Source organism: Triticum aestivum, chromosome 7B (assembly GCF_018294505.1).
Source record: "Triticum aestivum cultivar Chinese Spring chromosome 7B, IWGSC CS RefSeq v2.1, whole genome shotgun sequence".
In the NCBI taxonomy this organism is placed as follows: domain Eukaryota; kingdom Viridiplantae; phylum Streptophyta; class Magnoliopsida; order Poales; family Poaceae; genus Triticum; species Triticum aestivum.
In genome coordinates, this window is record NC_057813.1 from 698,832,927 (window position 1) to 698,845,551 (window position 12,625).

Consider the following 12,625-nt stretch of genomic DNA (forward strand, 5'->3'; position numbering starts at 1 on the left):
GTACTTGCTCAGCTTGAGTAGCAACCATAGACGCATATTTGCTAATGAGTTGGAGTTCACCTTTAACTCTAGCCAAGTTATCGCTTGCGCGTCCTATCTCGAAAGCATTATTCTTTAACTCTCTACCAACATAAGAATTAAAACTTTCTTGTCTAGCCATAAAGTCATCAAATTCATCTAAGCATGGGCTATGAAATTTAGTAGAGGGTATTTCAACTTTATCATATCTATAGAGAGAATTTACCTTTACTACCTGTGTCGGGTTATCAAGACAATGTGGTCCTTCAACAGGCGGTAAATTAAGACCATGTATTTCTTCAATAGGAGGTAAATTCTTAACATCTTCAGATTTAATACTTTTTTCTTTCATCGATTTCTTTGCCTCTTGCATATCTTCAGGACTGAGAAATAAAACACCTCTATTCTTCGGAGTGGGTTTAGGAATAGGCTCAGGAGTTGGCTCAATTGGTTCAGGAATTGCTTCAGTAATTGGCTCAGGAAGAGTCCAATTATTTTCATTAGTCAACATATTATTCAATAGTATTTCAACTTCCTCGACTGTTCTTTCCCTGAAAACACAACCAGCACAACTATGCAAGTAGTCCTTGGAAGCATCGATTAGTCCATTATAAAAGATATCAAGTATTTCATTTTTCTTAAGAGGATAATCGGGCAAAGCATTAAGTAACTGGAGAAGCCTCCCCCAAGCTTGTGGGAGACTCTCTTCTTTGATTTGCACAAAGTTATATATTTCCCGCAAGGCAGCTTGTTTCTTATGAGCGGGGAAATATTTATCAGAGAAGTAATAAATCATATCCTGGGGACTACACACACACACAGGAGCAAGAGAATTATTCCAAGTCTTAGCATCACCCTTTAATGAGAACAGAAATATCTTAAGGATATAATAATAGCGAGACTTCTCATCATTAGTAAACAGGGTAGCTCTATCATTCAACTTGGTAAGATGTGCCACAATACTTTCAGATTCAAGGCCATAAAAAGGATCAGATTCAACTAAAGTAATAATCTCAGGATCAACAGAGAATTCATAATCCTTATCAGTAACACAGATAGGTGAAGTAGCAAAAGCAGGGTCAGGTTTCATTCTAGCATTAAGAGACTGCTGCTTCCATTTAGCTAATAGTTTCTTAAGATCATATCTATCATTGCAAGCAAAGATTTCCCTAGCAGCTTCTTCATTCATAACATAAACCTTAGGAACAACAGGCAATACATAATCATTGGGAGAACCTTCATCATCACTATCATCAATAATAGCATCTTCAATATTTTCATTCCCCCTAACTCTAGCAAGTTGTTCATCAAGAAATTCACATAATGACAAAGTAGTATCACGCACAGAAGTAGTTTCATCATGCATAGCAGAAGTGGCATCATCAATAACATGCGACATATCAGAATTCATAGCAGTAGTAGGTTTAGGTGTTGCAAGCTTACTCACAATAGAAGGAGAATCTAGTGCAGAGCTAGATGGCAGTTCCTTACCTCCCCTCGTAGTTGAGGGATAAATCTTGGTTTTAGCGTCTTTCAAGTTCTTCATAGTGATCAACAGATATAAATCCCAAGTGACTCGGAGAATAGAGCTATGCTCCCCAGCAACGGCGCCAGAAATTAGTCTTGATAACCCACAAGTGTAGGGAATTGCAACAGCTTTTGAGGGTGAAGTACAACCCAAGTTTATTGATTCGACACAAGGGGAGCCAAAGAATATTCTTGAGTATTAGCAGTTGAGTTGTCAATTCAACCACACCTGGATAACTTAGTATCTGCAGGAAAGTATTTAGTAGCAAAGGTGGTATGATAATAAAGGTAACAGTGGCAAAAGTAAAGATAAATGTTTTTGGGTTTTTGTAGTAGTTGTAACAGTAGCAACGGAAAAGTAAATAAGCGAAGAACAATATATGAAAAGCTCATAGGCAATGGATCAGTGATGGATAATTATGCCGGATGTGATTCCTCATGTAATAGCTATAACATAAGGTGACACAGAACTAGCTCCAGTTCATCAATGTAATGTAGGCATGTATTCCATAAATAGCCATACGTGCTTATGGAAAAGAACTTGCATGACATCTTTTGTCCTACCCTCCCGTGACAGCGGGGTCCTAGCGGAAACTAAGGGATATTAAGGCCTCCTTTTAATAGAGAACCGGAACAAAGCATTAGCACATAGTGAATACATGAACTCCTCAAACTACGGTCATCACCGAGAAGTATCCCGATTATTGTCACTTCGGGGTTGTCGGATCATAACACATAATAGGTGACTATAGACTTGCAAGATAGGATCAAGAACACACATATATTCATGAAAACATAATAGGTTCAGATCTGAAATCATGGCACTCGGGCCCTAGTGACAAGCATGAAGCATAGCAAAGTCATAGCAACATCAATCTCAGAACATAGTGGATACTATGGATCAAACCCTAACAAAACTAACTTGATTACATGGTAAATCTCATCCAACCCATCACCGTCCAGCAAGCCTATGATGGAATTACACACGCACAACAGTGAGCATCATGAAATTGGTGATGGAGGATGGTTGATGATGACGACGACGATGAATCCCCCTCTCTGGAGCCCCGAACGGACTCCAGATCAGCCCTCCCGAGAGAGATTAGGGCTTGGCGGCGGCTCCGTGTCGTAAAACGCGATGAAACTTTCTCTCTGATTTTTTTCTCCCCAAACGTGAATATATGGAGTTGGAGTTGAGGTCGGTGGAGGTCCAGGGGGCCCACAAGATAGGGGGCACGCCCTACAGGGGGGGTGTGCCCCCTGTCTCGTGGACAGGCCCTGGGCCCCCTGATGTATTTCTTTCGCCCAGAAATTCTTATTAATTTCGAAAACTGCCTCTCTGGATTTCCAGGACATTCCGAGAACTTTTCTTTTCTACACATAAAACAACATCATGGTAGTTCTGCTGAAAACAGCGTCAGCCTGGGTTAGTTTCATTCAAATCATGCAAGTTAGAGTCCAAAACAAGGGCAAAAGTGTTTGGAAAAGTAGATACGTTGGAGACGTATCAGCAGTGGATGGCCATTACTGAGCCGGTGAGAACGGTAACCCGGTAGAGGGTTTTCATCAGCAGGAGCGGTGTTCCGACAATAGAACCATGTTTGATTCCAGTCTTTAGAATGGTTATGATGTTTGGCATGAGGAAAATCGACTTCTTTCCTCTTCTGAATTGATACTCTGCCAAGCTCAGTATTGGGGCCGTCAGAGAATTCAATTCGGCGGTTTAAGTGGAAGAAGTCCCGGAAGAGCTCAACGGTTGGTTCTTCTTGAAGGTAAACTTCATAGAACACTTGGAAATTGCATATGTTGGACACAGAGTTTGGTCCAATGTCTTGAGGATGGAGTTGGTAGCTAGCAAGTACATCCCAGAAAAACTTTGATCCGGGAGGGCTAAACCCCTGGTCTAGATGCTGCATAAATACAACCACTTCTCCATCTTGAGGTTCAGGAGGGCATTCAGGGCCAGGGACTCGCCAATGAAGGACATCTTTTTTGGCCAAAGCGCCAGTTAGAACATATCCATTGAGTTTCGTTTCTATGATCCGGGAAGGAGCCCAGTTGCAAGAGGCGAATTGCTTGGCCATTTTGGAAGACAAACTATAAAAGAAGTGCAAAGGCCGGTTTACGATTCAAGGTTGATGTGCACAAACCGGTGTTAAACCGAGGGATTTAATCAAGGCATATATACAAGTTAAATCGGATACTGCTACTCAAGTCAAGATGGCGGTTTAAGTGAGGGCTAATGGTACCAGGCGGATTATGATTTTCTACAAAGTTAAACCGCCTATAGTGGAAGCAGCAGAGTTGAAATTCATTAAAGTGCTGAGGAAACAGGTTTCACAAGATGATATTATAATTTTGGATCTACCGTGGCCTAGTAAAGAAAATTTTCTGAACCATAAAATGGCAACATCAGAATAAAGAGGATTCAGATGGATCTGTTCGTGGTTCTAAAGATACTATGGTGAGGCAAAACAAGATTGTAGCTTCGGCCGCGGGAGGAAAAAGTTAGGTTGGTCTGGATTCAATGAGACAGTAAAGAAAGCAAGGGCAAAGTAATAAAGCTCGGACGAACACTGATGAACACAGCCAAGTACCAAAAACCTAATGCAGATCTAGGGTTAAGGGAGAAGGGCTTACCGGATTCTCAGGAGCGGCGGAGGAGAGCTATGGATCTTTGGAGTGTTTAGGTTGATGCAGCGGCCAGAGATGAGGCAGATCTTCAAGGTCGACAGCGGCGGCGATGCTTGAGTTCTTCTGGGTCGTGAGGAGGAAGAAGATGCAAAGAGGCAAGGGGGGAAATGGAGGGACCCCCGGTCTTATTTATAAAGGCAAGGGGATAAGCGGTAGGTGCAAGAATCGAGGAGCCTAAAGCGGCAAGAGGGGGCGCAGCTGTCGCCCTCAAACCATTGAGATGCATGAGGGGGTGATGCACATCCGTGATGTGGAGGGACCAAGGAGTACCGGAAGCGTGGAGACAAAGCTCGAAGCAATGGAACAACAAGTTTTCAAGTGCCAACGGATGGTGGAGCGCAGACTTAACGCCAACCAGATGATAATCACAGAGTTCACCAACAACCACAAGATGGATGCCAAGAACATTGGGGAGACCATCTTCCAGCTTCATGAGAAAATCGAGTACCTCCAAGCCCAGATCTATGACCTGCAAAATCAAAACTGTGAGTATGAATATAGATTCAAGAGGATGAGTTTGGCTGCAGATTTGAGGATCCCGGAGACTCGATCATCCTTCTATGATGGTGAGCCTATGCCTTGGAAGACGGACGACAAGCCTACATCACCAACAACTCCTTCTTCACCACCTCCGAGGACATAATCACATGGGTATGGGCACTCCCCTTGGCAACTGCCAAGCTTGGGGGAGGTGCCCCGGTATTGTATCACCATCACACTCCTATCTTTATCGTTTTTCTTAGTTCGATCCTTTTGGTAATATCTTGATCTAGTAGAATAAAGCTTTGGTATGAATTAGTTTTGAGTTTTGCTTCGTGATCCCTCTATGTAATCGAGTCCGTGAGCTATATATAATAAATATTAGTGTTGAGTCAAGGGCTTTGCTATCTTGCTATGATCTTGAGAAAAATAGAAAGAACAAAAATAAATAAAAGAGACCATATTGATCTTATGGATAGTGTTGAGGATATAACTACTGAGTGTAAACCGCCCAGGAGGGGCCGGTTCATGCTCAACTATATTGAAGCCCATGAAGACAAAGAAGATGGCGCTTTATTGACAAAGCTTAGAGGCTCAGAGCCCAAAGGCAGATTAGGGCCCATAATGGTAAACCGCCATAGTTGTATAACTTGTATTGTAGGTTAGGGAAAAGGGAGAGACCGAGCCGGACACTTGTATGAGCCGGCCTCGGGACTCTGTAAACCGGCCGGGCGTCAACCTGTGTATATAAAGGGCGACCCGGCGGCGGTTCAGGGACAAGAAACAACAACTCGAGACTCAGGCAAAGCGTATTCGCTCCCTAGTCATCGAAACCCAAGCAATTCCATCACAACTAGACGTAGGCTTTTACCTTCATCGTAAGGGGCCGAACTAGTATAAAACTCTCGTGTCCCTTGTCCAGTTTAACCCCTTCAAGCTAATCTCGTTGCGATGGCTCCACGACTAAGTCCTTCCGTTAGGACATCTGACGTGGTATTTCCATGACAGATAGTAATGACTTCACACATAAAGAGTATGAGGCATAAAAGTTGTTGAGAGTTGGCAAACATAGTTTTGGTCATCGTTGCAATTAATAGGAAGTAATAAAGAAAGAGAGGTTCTCATATATAAATATACTATCCTGGACATCTTTTATGATTGTGAGCACTCATTAAAGTATGACATGCTAAAGAGTTGATGTTGGACAAGGAAGACAACGTGATGGGTTATGTTTTCTCACATCTTAGTTAAAGTATATTGCCATGGATCATTCAACATGATGAGCTTGCCTTTCCCCCTCATGCTAGCCAAATTCCTTGCACCAAGTAGAGATACTACTTGTGCTTCCAAACATCCTTAAACCAAGTTTTGCCATGAGAGTCCACCATATCTACTTATGGATTGAGTAAGATCCTTCAAATAAGTTGTCATGTTGCAAGCAATAAAATTGCTCTCTAAATATGTATGACTTATTAGTGTGGAGAAAATAAGCTTTATACGATCTTGTGATATGGAAGTAATAAAAGCGACGGACTGCATAATAAAGGTTCATATCACAAGTGGCAACATAAAGTGACGTTCTTTTGCATTAAGATTTCGTGCATCCAACCCTAAAAGCACATGACAACCTCTGCTTCCCTCTACGAAGGGCCTATCTTTTACATTCTGCAAGAGTCAAGGTGATCTTCACCTTTCCCTTTTTATTTTATCCTTTGGCAAGCACCTCATGTTGGAAAGATCCTGATATATATATATATATCCAATTGGATGTAAGTTAGCATGAACTATTATTGTTGACATTACCCTTGAGGTAAAACGTTGGGAGGCAACACTATAAGCCCCTATATTTCTCTGCGTCCGATTGAAACTCCATAACCATAAGTATTGCGTAAGTATCAGCAATTGTGGAAGACTAAATGATAGTTGAGTATGTGGACTTGCTGAAAAGCTATTATATTGACTCCTTCCGATGTTATAATCAATTACAATTGCTTCAATGACTGAGATTATACTTTGTTAGTTCCCAACACTACAAGAAATTTGTTAATACATGACGGTGGCAGTCCGTCATGGACCGAGAGAAAACTGTCATGGGTGCCCACCCATGACGGAGTCTATGTCCGTCATGTATATCGCGTCATAATTTGACATCATGCTGACCATGACGGATTTCCACCGTCATGGATTTTCCCCAGGCCCGCCCAAGGCCCAAACCATTGTGACGGAACAATCCGTCATGGACTAATGCCACATAGGATTTTCAATTGACCAACTGCAATGACGTGGCTGCCTACGTGGACACTATTTTCCGTCACAGAAATCGTCATGCATTTAGGGGCAATATAAATTTAGATCTACCATTAGCCTATTTCATTCGGTCCAATTTTCACCAAGTACATTTTTAATAATAATACAAATCATAATGCAAACTATGGCCCAAGACAAAGTATTTCCAATGTTTCATAAGTACATATATGAATCAATATGCAATCATCCGCAGGTATTTACAATATAGAAGTTTACAAAATCCTTCAGGAAATGGTAATTTTACAATATAGGTTGACAAAATATCACTCAACAAAGTTAGGAAACAGTACAATCTAGCTCACACAAAGATAACGTTTAAACTATTGAAGTTATTATTCATGTTGTCATCGGCCCTCCTCCTGGAAACTATGTATCATGTCATGCTGATTGTTATTGGCAGCACCAAGTAGCCCACTATGCAATCATACCTAGCATATTTACAAGACCATCAGATATGTTAGATATAAATAGATAGAAGAGAATTGTAACAAATGTAAAAACTGAATCATGTGTTATCCAAAATTCTTAAATCTTACACTGCTACAAACGAGAATAGCATAATATCTGCTACATATAAGTTTCATGTAGATCTGTATGAATTAGGACAACCAAGTTATGTGTAAAACATACAATGTTAAGTACTTTGCATATCATGCAAACAAGAAACAGAAAAACACTTGTCTGACAATGGGGGACAATACATAATACAATGCACAAGATTCATTCAATTAACATATGTGCAATAATACGTGACAATGTAGTAACTTCAGCAAAAGAAGGCATGTACCTGTACTTCAGCAAAAGAAGGCATGTACCTGTATGTTTACGAGAGAGATACACAAACTTCAATTGTTTTGTTTTGTAAAATAGAGACCTGTACGTTTAGGAGAAGGATATGGAATTGTTAATCAAATAAGAAAATATAGATAACGGACACTAGATGCATGCATCGATGCTTTGAACTGGACACTTTCCCACATTTTGAGAATATCCATGGAAACCAAACACAACACTTGACCAGATTTGCAGCCCGCTTCCTAAAGAAAATTCTGTTATTTTTTGAGATTTTTTTTTGTTGCCGTGCACCTGATGGGGATTTCGAGCAACATGAACACAAATTGTGAAGGAAAACTTCAGCCCTAACACATCCGCACGGCCGCGCAGAGCTGGTAATTGATGAACTATGTGGCACATCGGCCAGGCTAGATCCAGCACCTTGCCGGAAGTGGGAAGTGGCTATTGCGCGTCAGTATACTGTATGCAAGGCAGATTTTGAGGAAAAATACTAATCATTATGGCCAATATAGATTTTATGCTAGACTTTTTGTTGACCTTCTATTAGAGTGTTCTTTCTAAGCTAAGACATGAAAAGGAAAAAAGAAGAATACTACTACTCGAAACAAGTTGTGTACGTGCCCCATATTTTGTGTGAAGAAACTGGCGATGGGACTAGCTCAAAAACATGAAAGACTTGATGTGTTTTGCAAGTTTGTCTGTGAACTTTATTTGATAATTATGTTGCCATTGGTGGTTAAGGCACTATGGAATTTCGAGCATGACTTCATGCCTCCAGGCATCTAGAAGTAACATGCATGTAGAAATATAACACGAAGTGCAGGTATAAGCCATCAAGTAATAAATTTAGCATTTCCTTCAAATTTTTAAGCAATGGGATGACTATAGAACAAGAAAAGACAAGGTATATCAAATCAATATTAAGATTGAATTACAAGGAAAATTCCTCAAAAAATTATAGTTGCCAAGATAGGGAGAAATGATGAGGAATAAAAAAGTCAAAGATTATAGTAAAAGTATATGGTTGTAAATGAATTGCTATGGATCTCAATGCCATCAATCTTTCATTATCGTTCCTATATAGTAAAATATCATGTTCAAGAACAGTATGCAGATTCGTCAAAATAGCCAAAAGTGCATTTGTGTTTACAAACAATGTTCGAACATCACACCCCACTATCTTCCACAAATATTACTTGGACAAAGTGGTCAGCTAAGTAGATCCCATGGAGATAAATTAAGAGTTGCCAGAATTTGATTGTTTAGTGGAAGGATAAGATATCATGGTACTCTTCTCCTTGGCAAAAAGGCAGATAGCATAGTCAGCTGCCCCACTGGCAATTAACATCCTTGCTGCTTGCAAAGAGTAGCAAGGAAACAACAGGAGCATCTCATGGCCGTTTACTTATTACACTAGCATCTTAAACTAACTAGCAGATCTCATAAATTCTACATTGCTGCTGCTCGCAATGCTAGTCTATCGTTGGCTGTAACTTGCATGTCAGAAAAAAAAAGTGGCCACGTTTTGTGCATCATGGTTCAGTACAAGAAAATGTGAGAGCCCTTGGAGAACTATGCTAGAGCAGAGCAGTAATCACTTGGAAAGGAAAGAAAAACAGAGCGAGAGGGTCGACCTCGTTCTGTGGGGAATCATGGTGGTCGGGGCGGACGATCTCATTGTCGAGCTCGAGCGTGGGTGCCAGTCGTCACCGTCCAAGGAACTGGAGAGGCGGAAAGCTCCTGCTGATCCGAATCGAAGCAAAAAAATCAATTGGGGATGGGACAAAGAAAGAATGAATGGAGGAGAAAGGACATGAGGGGGTAGGGATGGACCTTGTGCGGAGCGTCGTTGTCCCCAGCAAGGTCGAGCTTGTGCCTCCTACAGGTCACGGTAGTCGTCCTCTCCTCGTCCCGTGCTGGCTGAACCGAACCTCCGGATGGCGAGGCAGCTGCGCGTCCTGGGAGACGGAGTAGAAGGCCCCTGCAGTAGATCCATGGCCTTGGTCGTTGCTTGCGAGTAGCAGCTGCTCGCTGCATCGGCAATTGTTGGCTTCCGCTTCCATCGGGCCGCTTCAGGCACCGTCGCCATGGATCTTGGCTTCCATCATCAGTTGGAGGCGGGGCGGTGGAGGCGAAGGACGGGGAGGAGAAGATGGGAGGCGTGGAGGTGAAGAACTGGGAGGAGAAGATGGGAGGCGTGGAGGCGGAGGACTGGGAGGAGAAGATGGGAGGCATGGAGGCGGAGGATGGGGAGGAGAAGATGTGTGGTGGCGAAGGACGGGGACAGGAGATGTGATGTGTGGTGGCGGCAGACGAAGAAAAGAGATAAGGGATGGGTGTGTCTTAGGGTTAGGCTTTATACCGGGAAAGGTTTAGGGCTTTTGGCGGGCTTGCGGTGCTGTACTAGGCCATTCATGACGATTTTGAGATTGTCACCGAAAATCCATCATGAATTAACAGGTTTCTTGTAGTGCAATGAGGTTTCTGATTCATACTTGATATTGTGAATAGATCATTACTTGAGCATAAGAAATCATATGACAAAATATATATGTTGTTGTTATAAGAATGTTCATGATGCCCTCATGTCCGTATTTTATTGTTATCGACACCTCTATCTCTAAACATGCAGACAGATTTTTCGATATCGGCTTCCGCTTGAGGACAAGCGAGGTCTAAGCTTAGTTGAGCTGATATGTCCATTTTGCATCATGCTTTTATATCGATATTTATTGCATTATGGGCTGTTATTACACGTTATGTCACAATACTTATGGCTATTCTCTCTTATTTTACAAGGTTTACATAAAGAGGGAGAATGCCGGCAACTGGGGTTCTGGGATGGAAAAGGAGCAAATATTGGAGACATATTCTACACAGCTCCAAAAGTCTTGAAACTCCACAAAAGTCATTTTGGGAATTAATAATAAATATTGAGCGGAAGAAGTACCAGAGGGGGGGCCACACCCTGGCCACGAGGGTGGGGGCGCGCCCCCTGCCTCGTGGGCCACCTGGCAGCCCTCTGGTGCCCATCTTCTGCTATATGAAGTCTTTTACCCTGGAAAAAATCATAAGCAAGCTTACGGGACGAAACTCCGCCGCCACGAGGCGGAACCTTGGCGGAACCAATCTAGGGCTCCGGCGGAGCTGTTCTGCCGGGGAAACATCCCTCTGGGAGGGGGAAATCATCACCATCGTCATCACCAACGATCCTCTCATCGGAAGGGGGTCAATCTCCATCAACATCTTCACCAGCACCATCTCCTCTCAAACCCTAGTTCATCTCTTGTATCCAATCTTTGTACCAAAACCTCAGATTGGTATCTGTGGGTTGCTAGTAGTGTTGATTACTCCTTGTAGTCGATGCTAGTTGGTTGATCTGGTGGAAGATCATATGTTTAGATCCTTAATGCATATTAATACCCCTCTGATTATGAACATGAATATGCTTTGTGAGTAGTTACATTTGTTCCTGAGGACATGGGTGAAGTCTTGCTATTAGTAGTCATGTGAATTTGGTATTCGTTCGATATTTTGATGAGATGTATGTTGTCTCTCCTCTAGTGGTGTTATGTGAACGTCGACTACATGATACTTCACCATTATTTGGGCCTAGAGGAAGGCATTGGAAAGTAATAAGTAGATGATGGGTTGCTAGAGTGACAGAAGGTTAAACCCTAGTTTATGCGTTGCTTCGTAAGGGGCTGATTTGGATCCACTTGTTTCATGCTATGGTTAGGTTTACCTTAATACTTGTTTTGTAGTTGCGGATGCTTGCAATAGGGGTTAATCATAAGTGGGATGCTTGTCCAAGAAAGGGCAGCACCCAAGCACCGGTCCACCCACATATCAAATTATCAAAGTAACGAACGCGAATCATATGAGCGTGATGAAAACTAGCTTGATGATAATTCACATGTGTCCTCAGGAGCGCTTTTCTCTATATAAGAATTTGTCCAGGCTTGTCCTTTGCTACAAAAAGGATTGGGACACCTTGATGCACCTTATTTACTTTCATTGCTTGTTACCCATTACAAATTATCTTATCACAAAAACTATCTGTTACCTACAATTTCAGTGCTTGCAGAGAATACCTTACTGAAAACTGCTTGTCATTTCCTTCTGCTCCTCGTTAGGTTCGACACTCTTACTTCTCGAAATGACTACAATAGATCCCCTACATTTGTGGGTCATCAGCAGGCGGCGTCGAGGTCGGGGTCGGGGCTCGGGCGCGTGGCGGAGGGCGGCGTCGAGGTCGGGGTCAGGGCGGCGTCGAATCCAGGGTTGGGGGCGGCGTCGAGGGTGTGCGGAGAGCGATGGGAGAGCGCGCGGCGGCCGGCGGGCGACGGCGGCGGCGACATCGGAGGAGTTGGATTTGGGGGAAGTGGCCGTGGGGAAGAACGAAGCGGGCAGTTAAGTCAGAAGTAGCAGTAGCGCGTTCCAAAAAGTGCGCTACTGCTAAGTTAGCTACAGCGCATTCCTCGATACGTGCTATTGCAATTCCTTTCTCTTTTTTCCCCTATTTCATTTATTTTTCTTTACATTTTTTTTCCTTTCACCTTTTTCTATTTATTTCATTTTCATTTACTTTTCTATTTGCTTTCCATTTAATTTTATTTCCTTTAGCAGTAGCGCCTTTCAGCGTAAACGCGCTCCTACAAAGCAAGTAGTGGTAGCGCGGTTCAACGTAGATTGCTACTACTATGTGTAGCAAGTTGGCTAAGCCGTGGGAATTTTAGTACTAGCGCTTTTATCTTCGGGCGCGCTACTGCTACAAATGTATCTGTACCGCTGTTTACACCAG

At 42.6% G+C, this 12,625-nt stretch overlaps 1 long non-coding RNA gene across 2 annotated transcripts; it reads right to left on the minus strand.

Annotated features, from left to right (window-relative positions):
• Positions 1 to 7,194: 7,194 nt before the first annotated feature.
• Positions 7,195 to 10,142, minus strand: LOC123157123 (uncharacterized). Of its 2 annotated transcripts, none has more exons than XR_006478706.1 (2): positions 9,655 to 10,142; positions 7,195 to 9,561 (listed from the first exon to the last, which is right to left on the minus strand). It is a non-coding gene; the product is annotated as an uncharacterized lncRNA (long non-coding RNA). The 2 variants fall into 2 exon arrangements; XR_006478707.1 differs by having other exon boundaries at positions 7,195 to 9,564.
• Between the last annotated feature and the right edge of the window lie 2,483 nt (positions 10,143 to 12,625).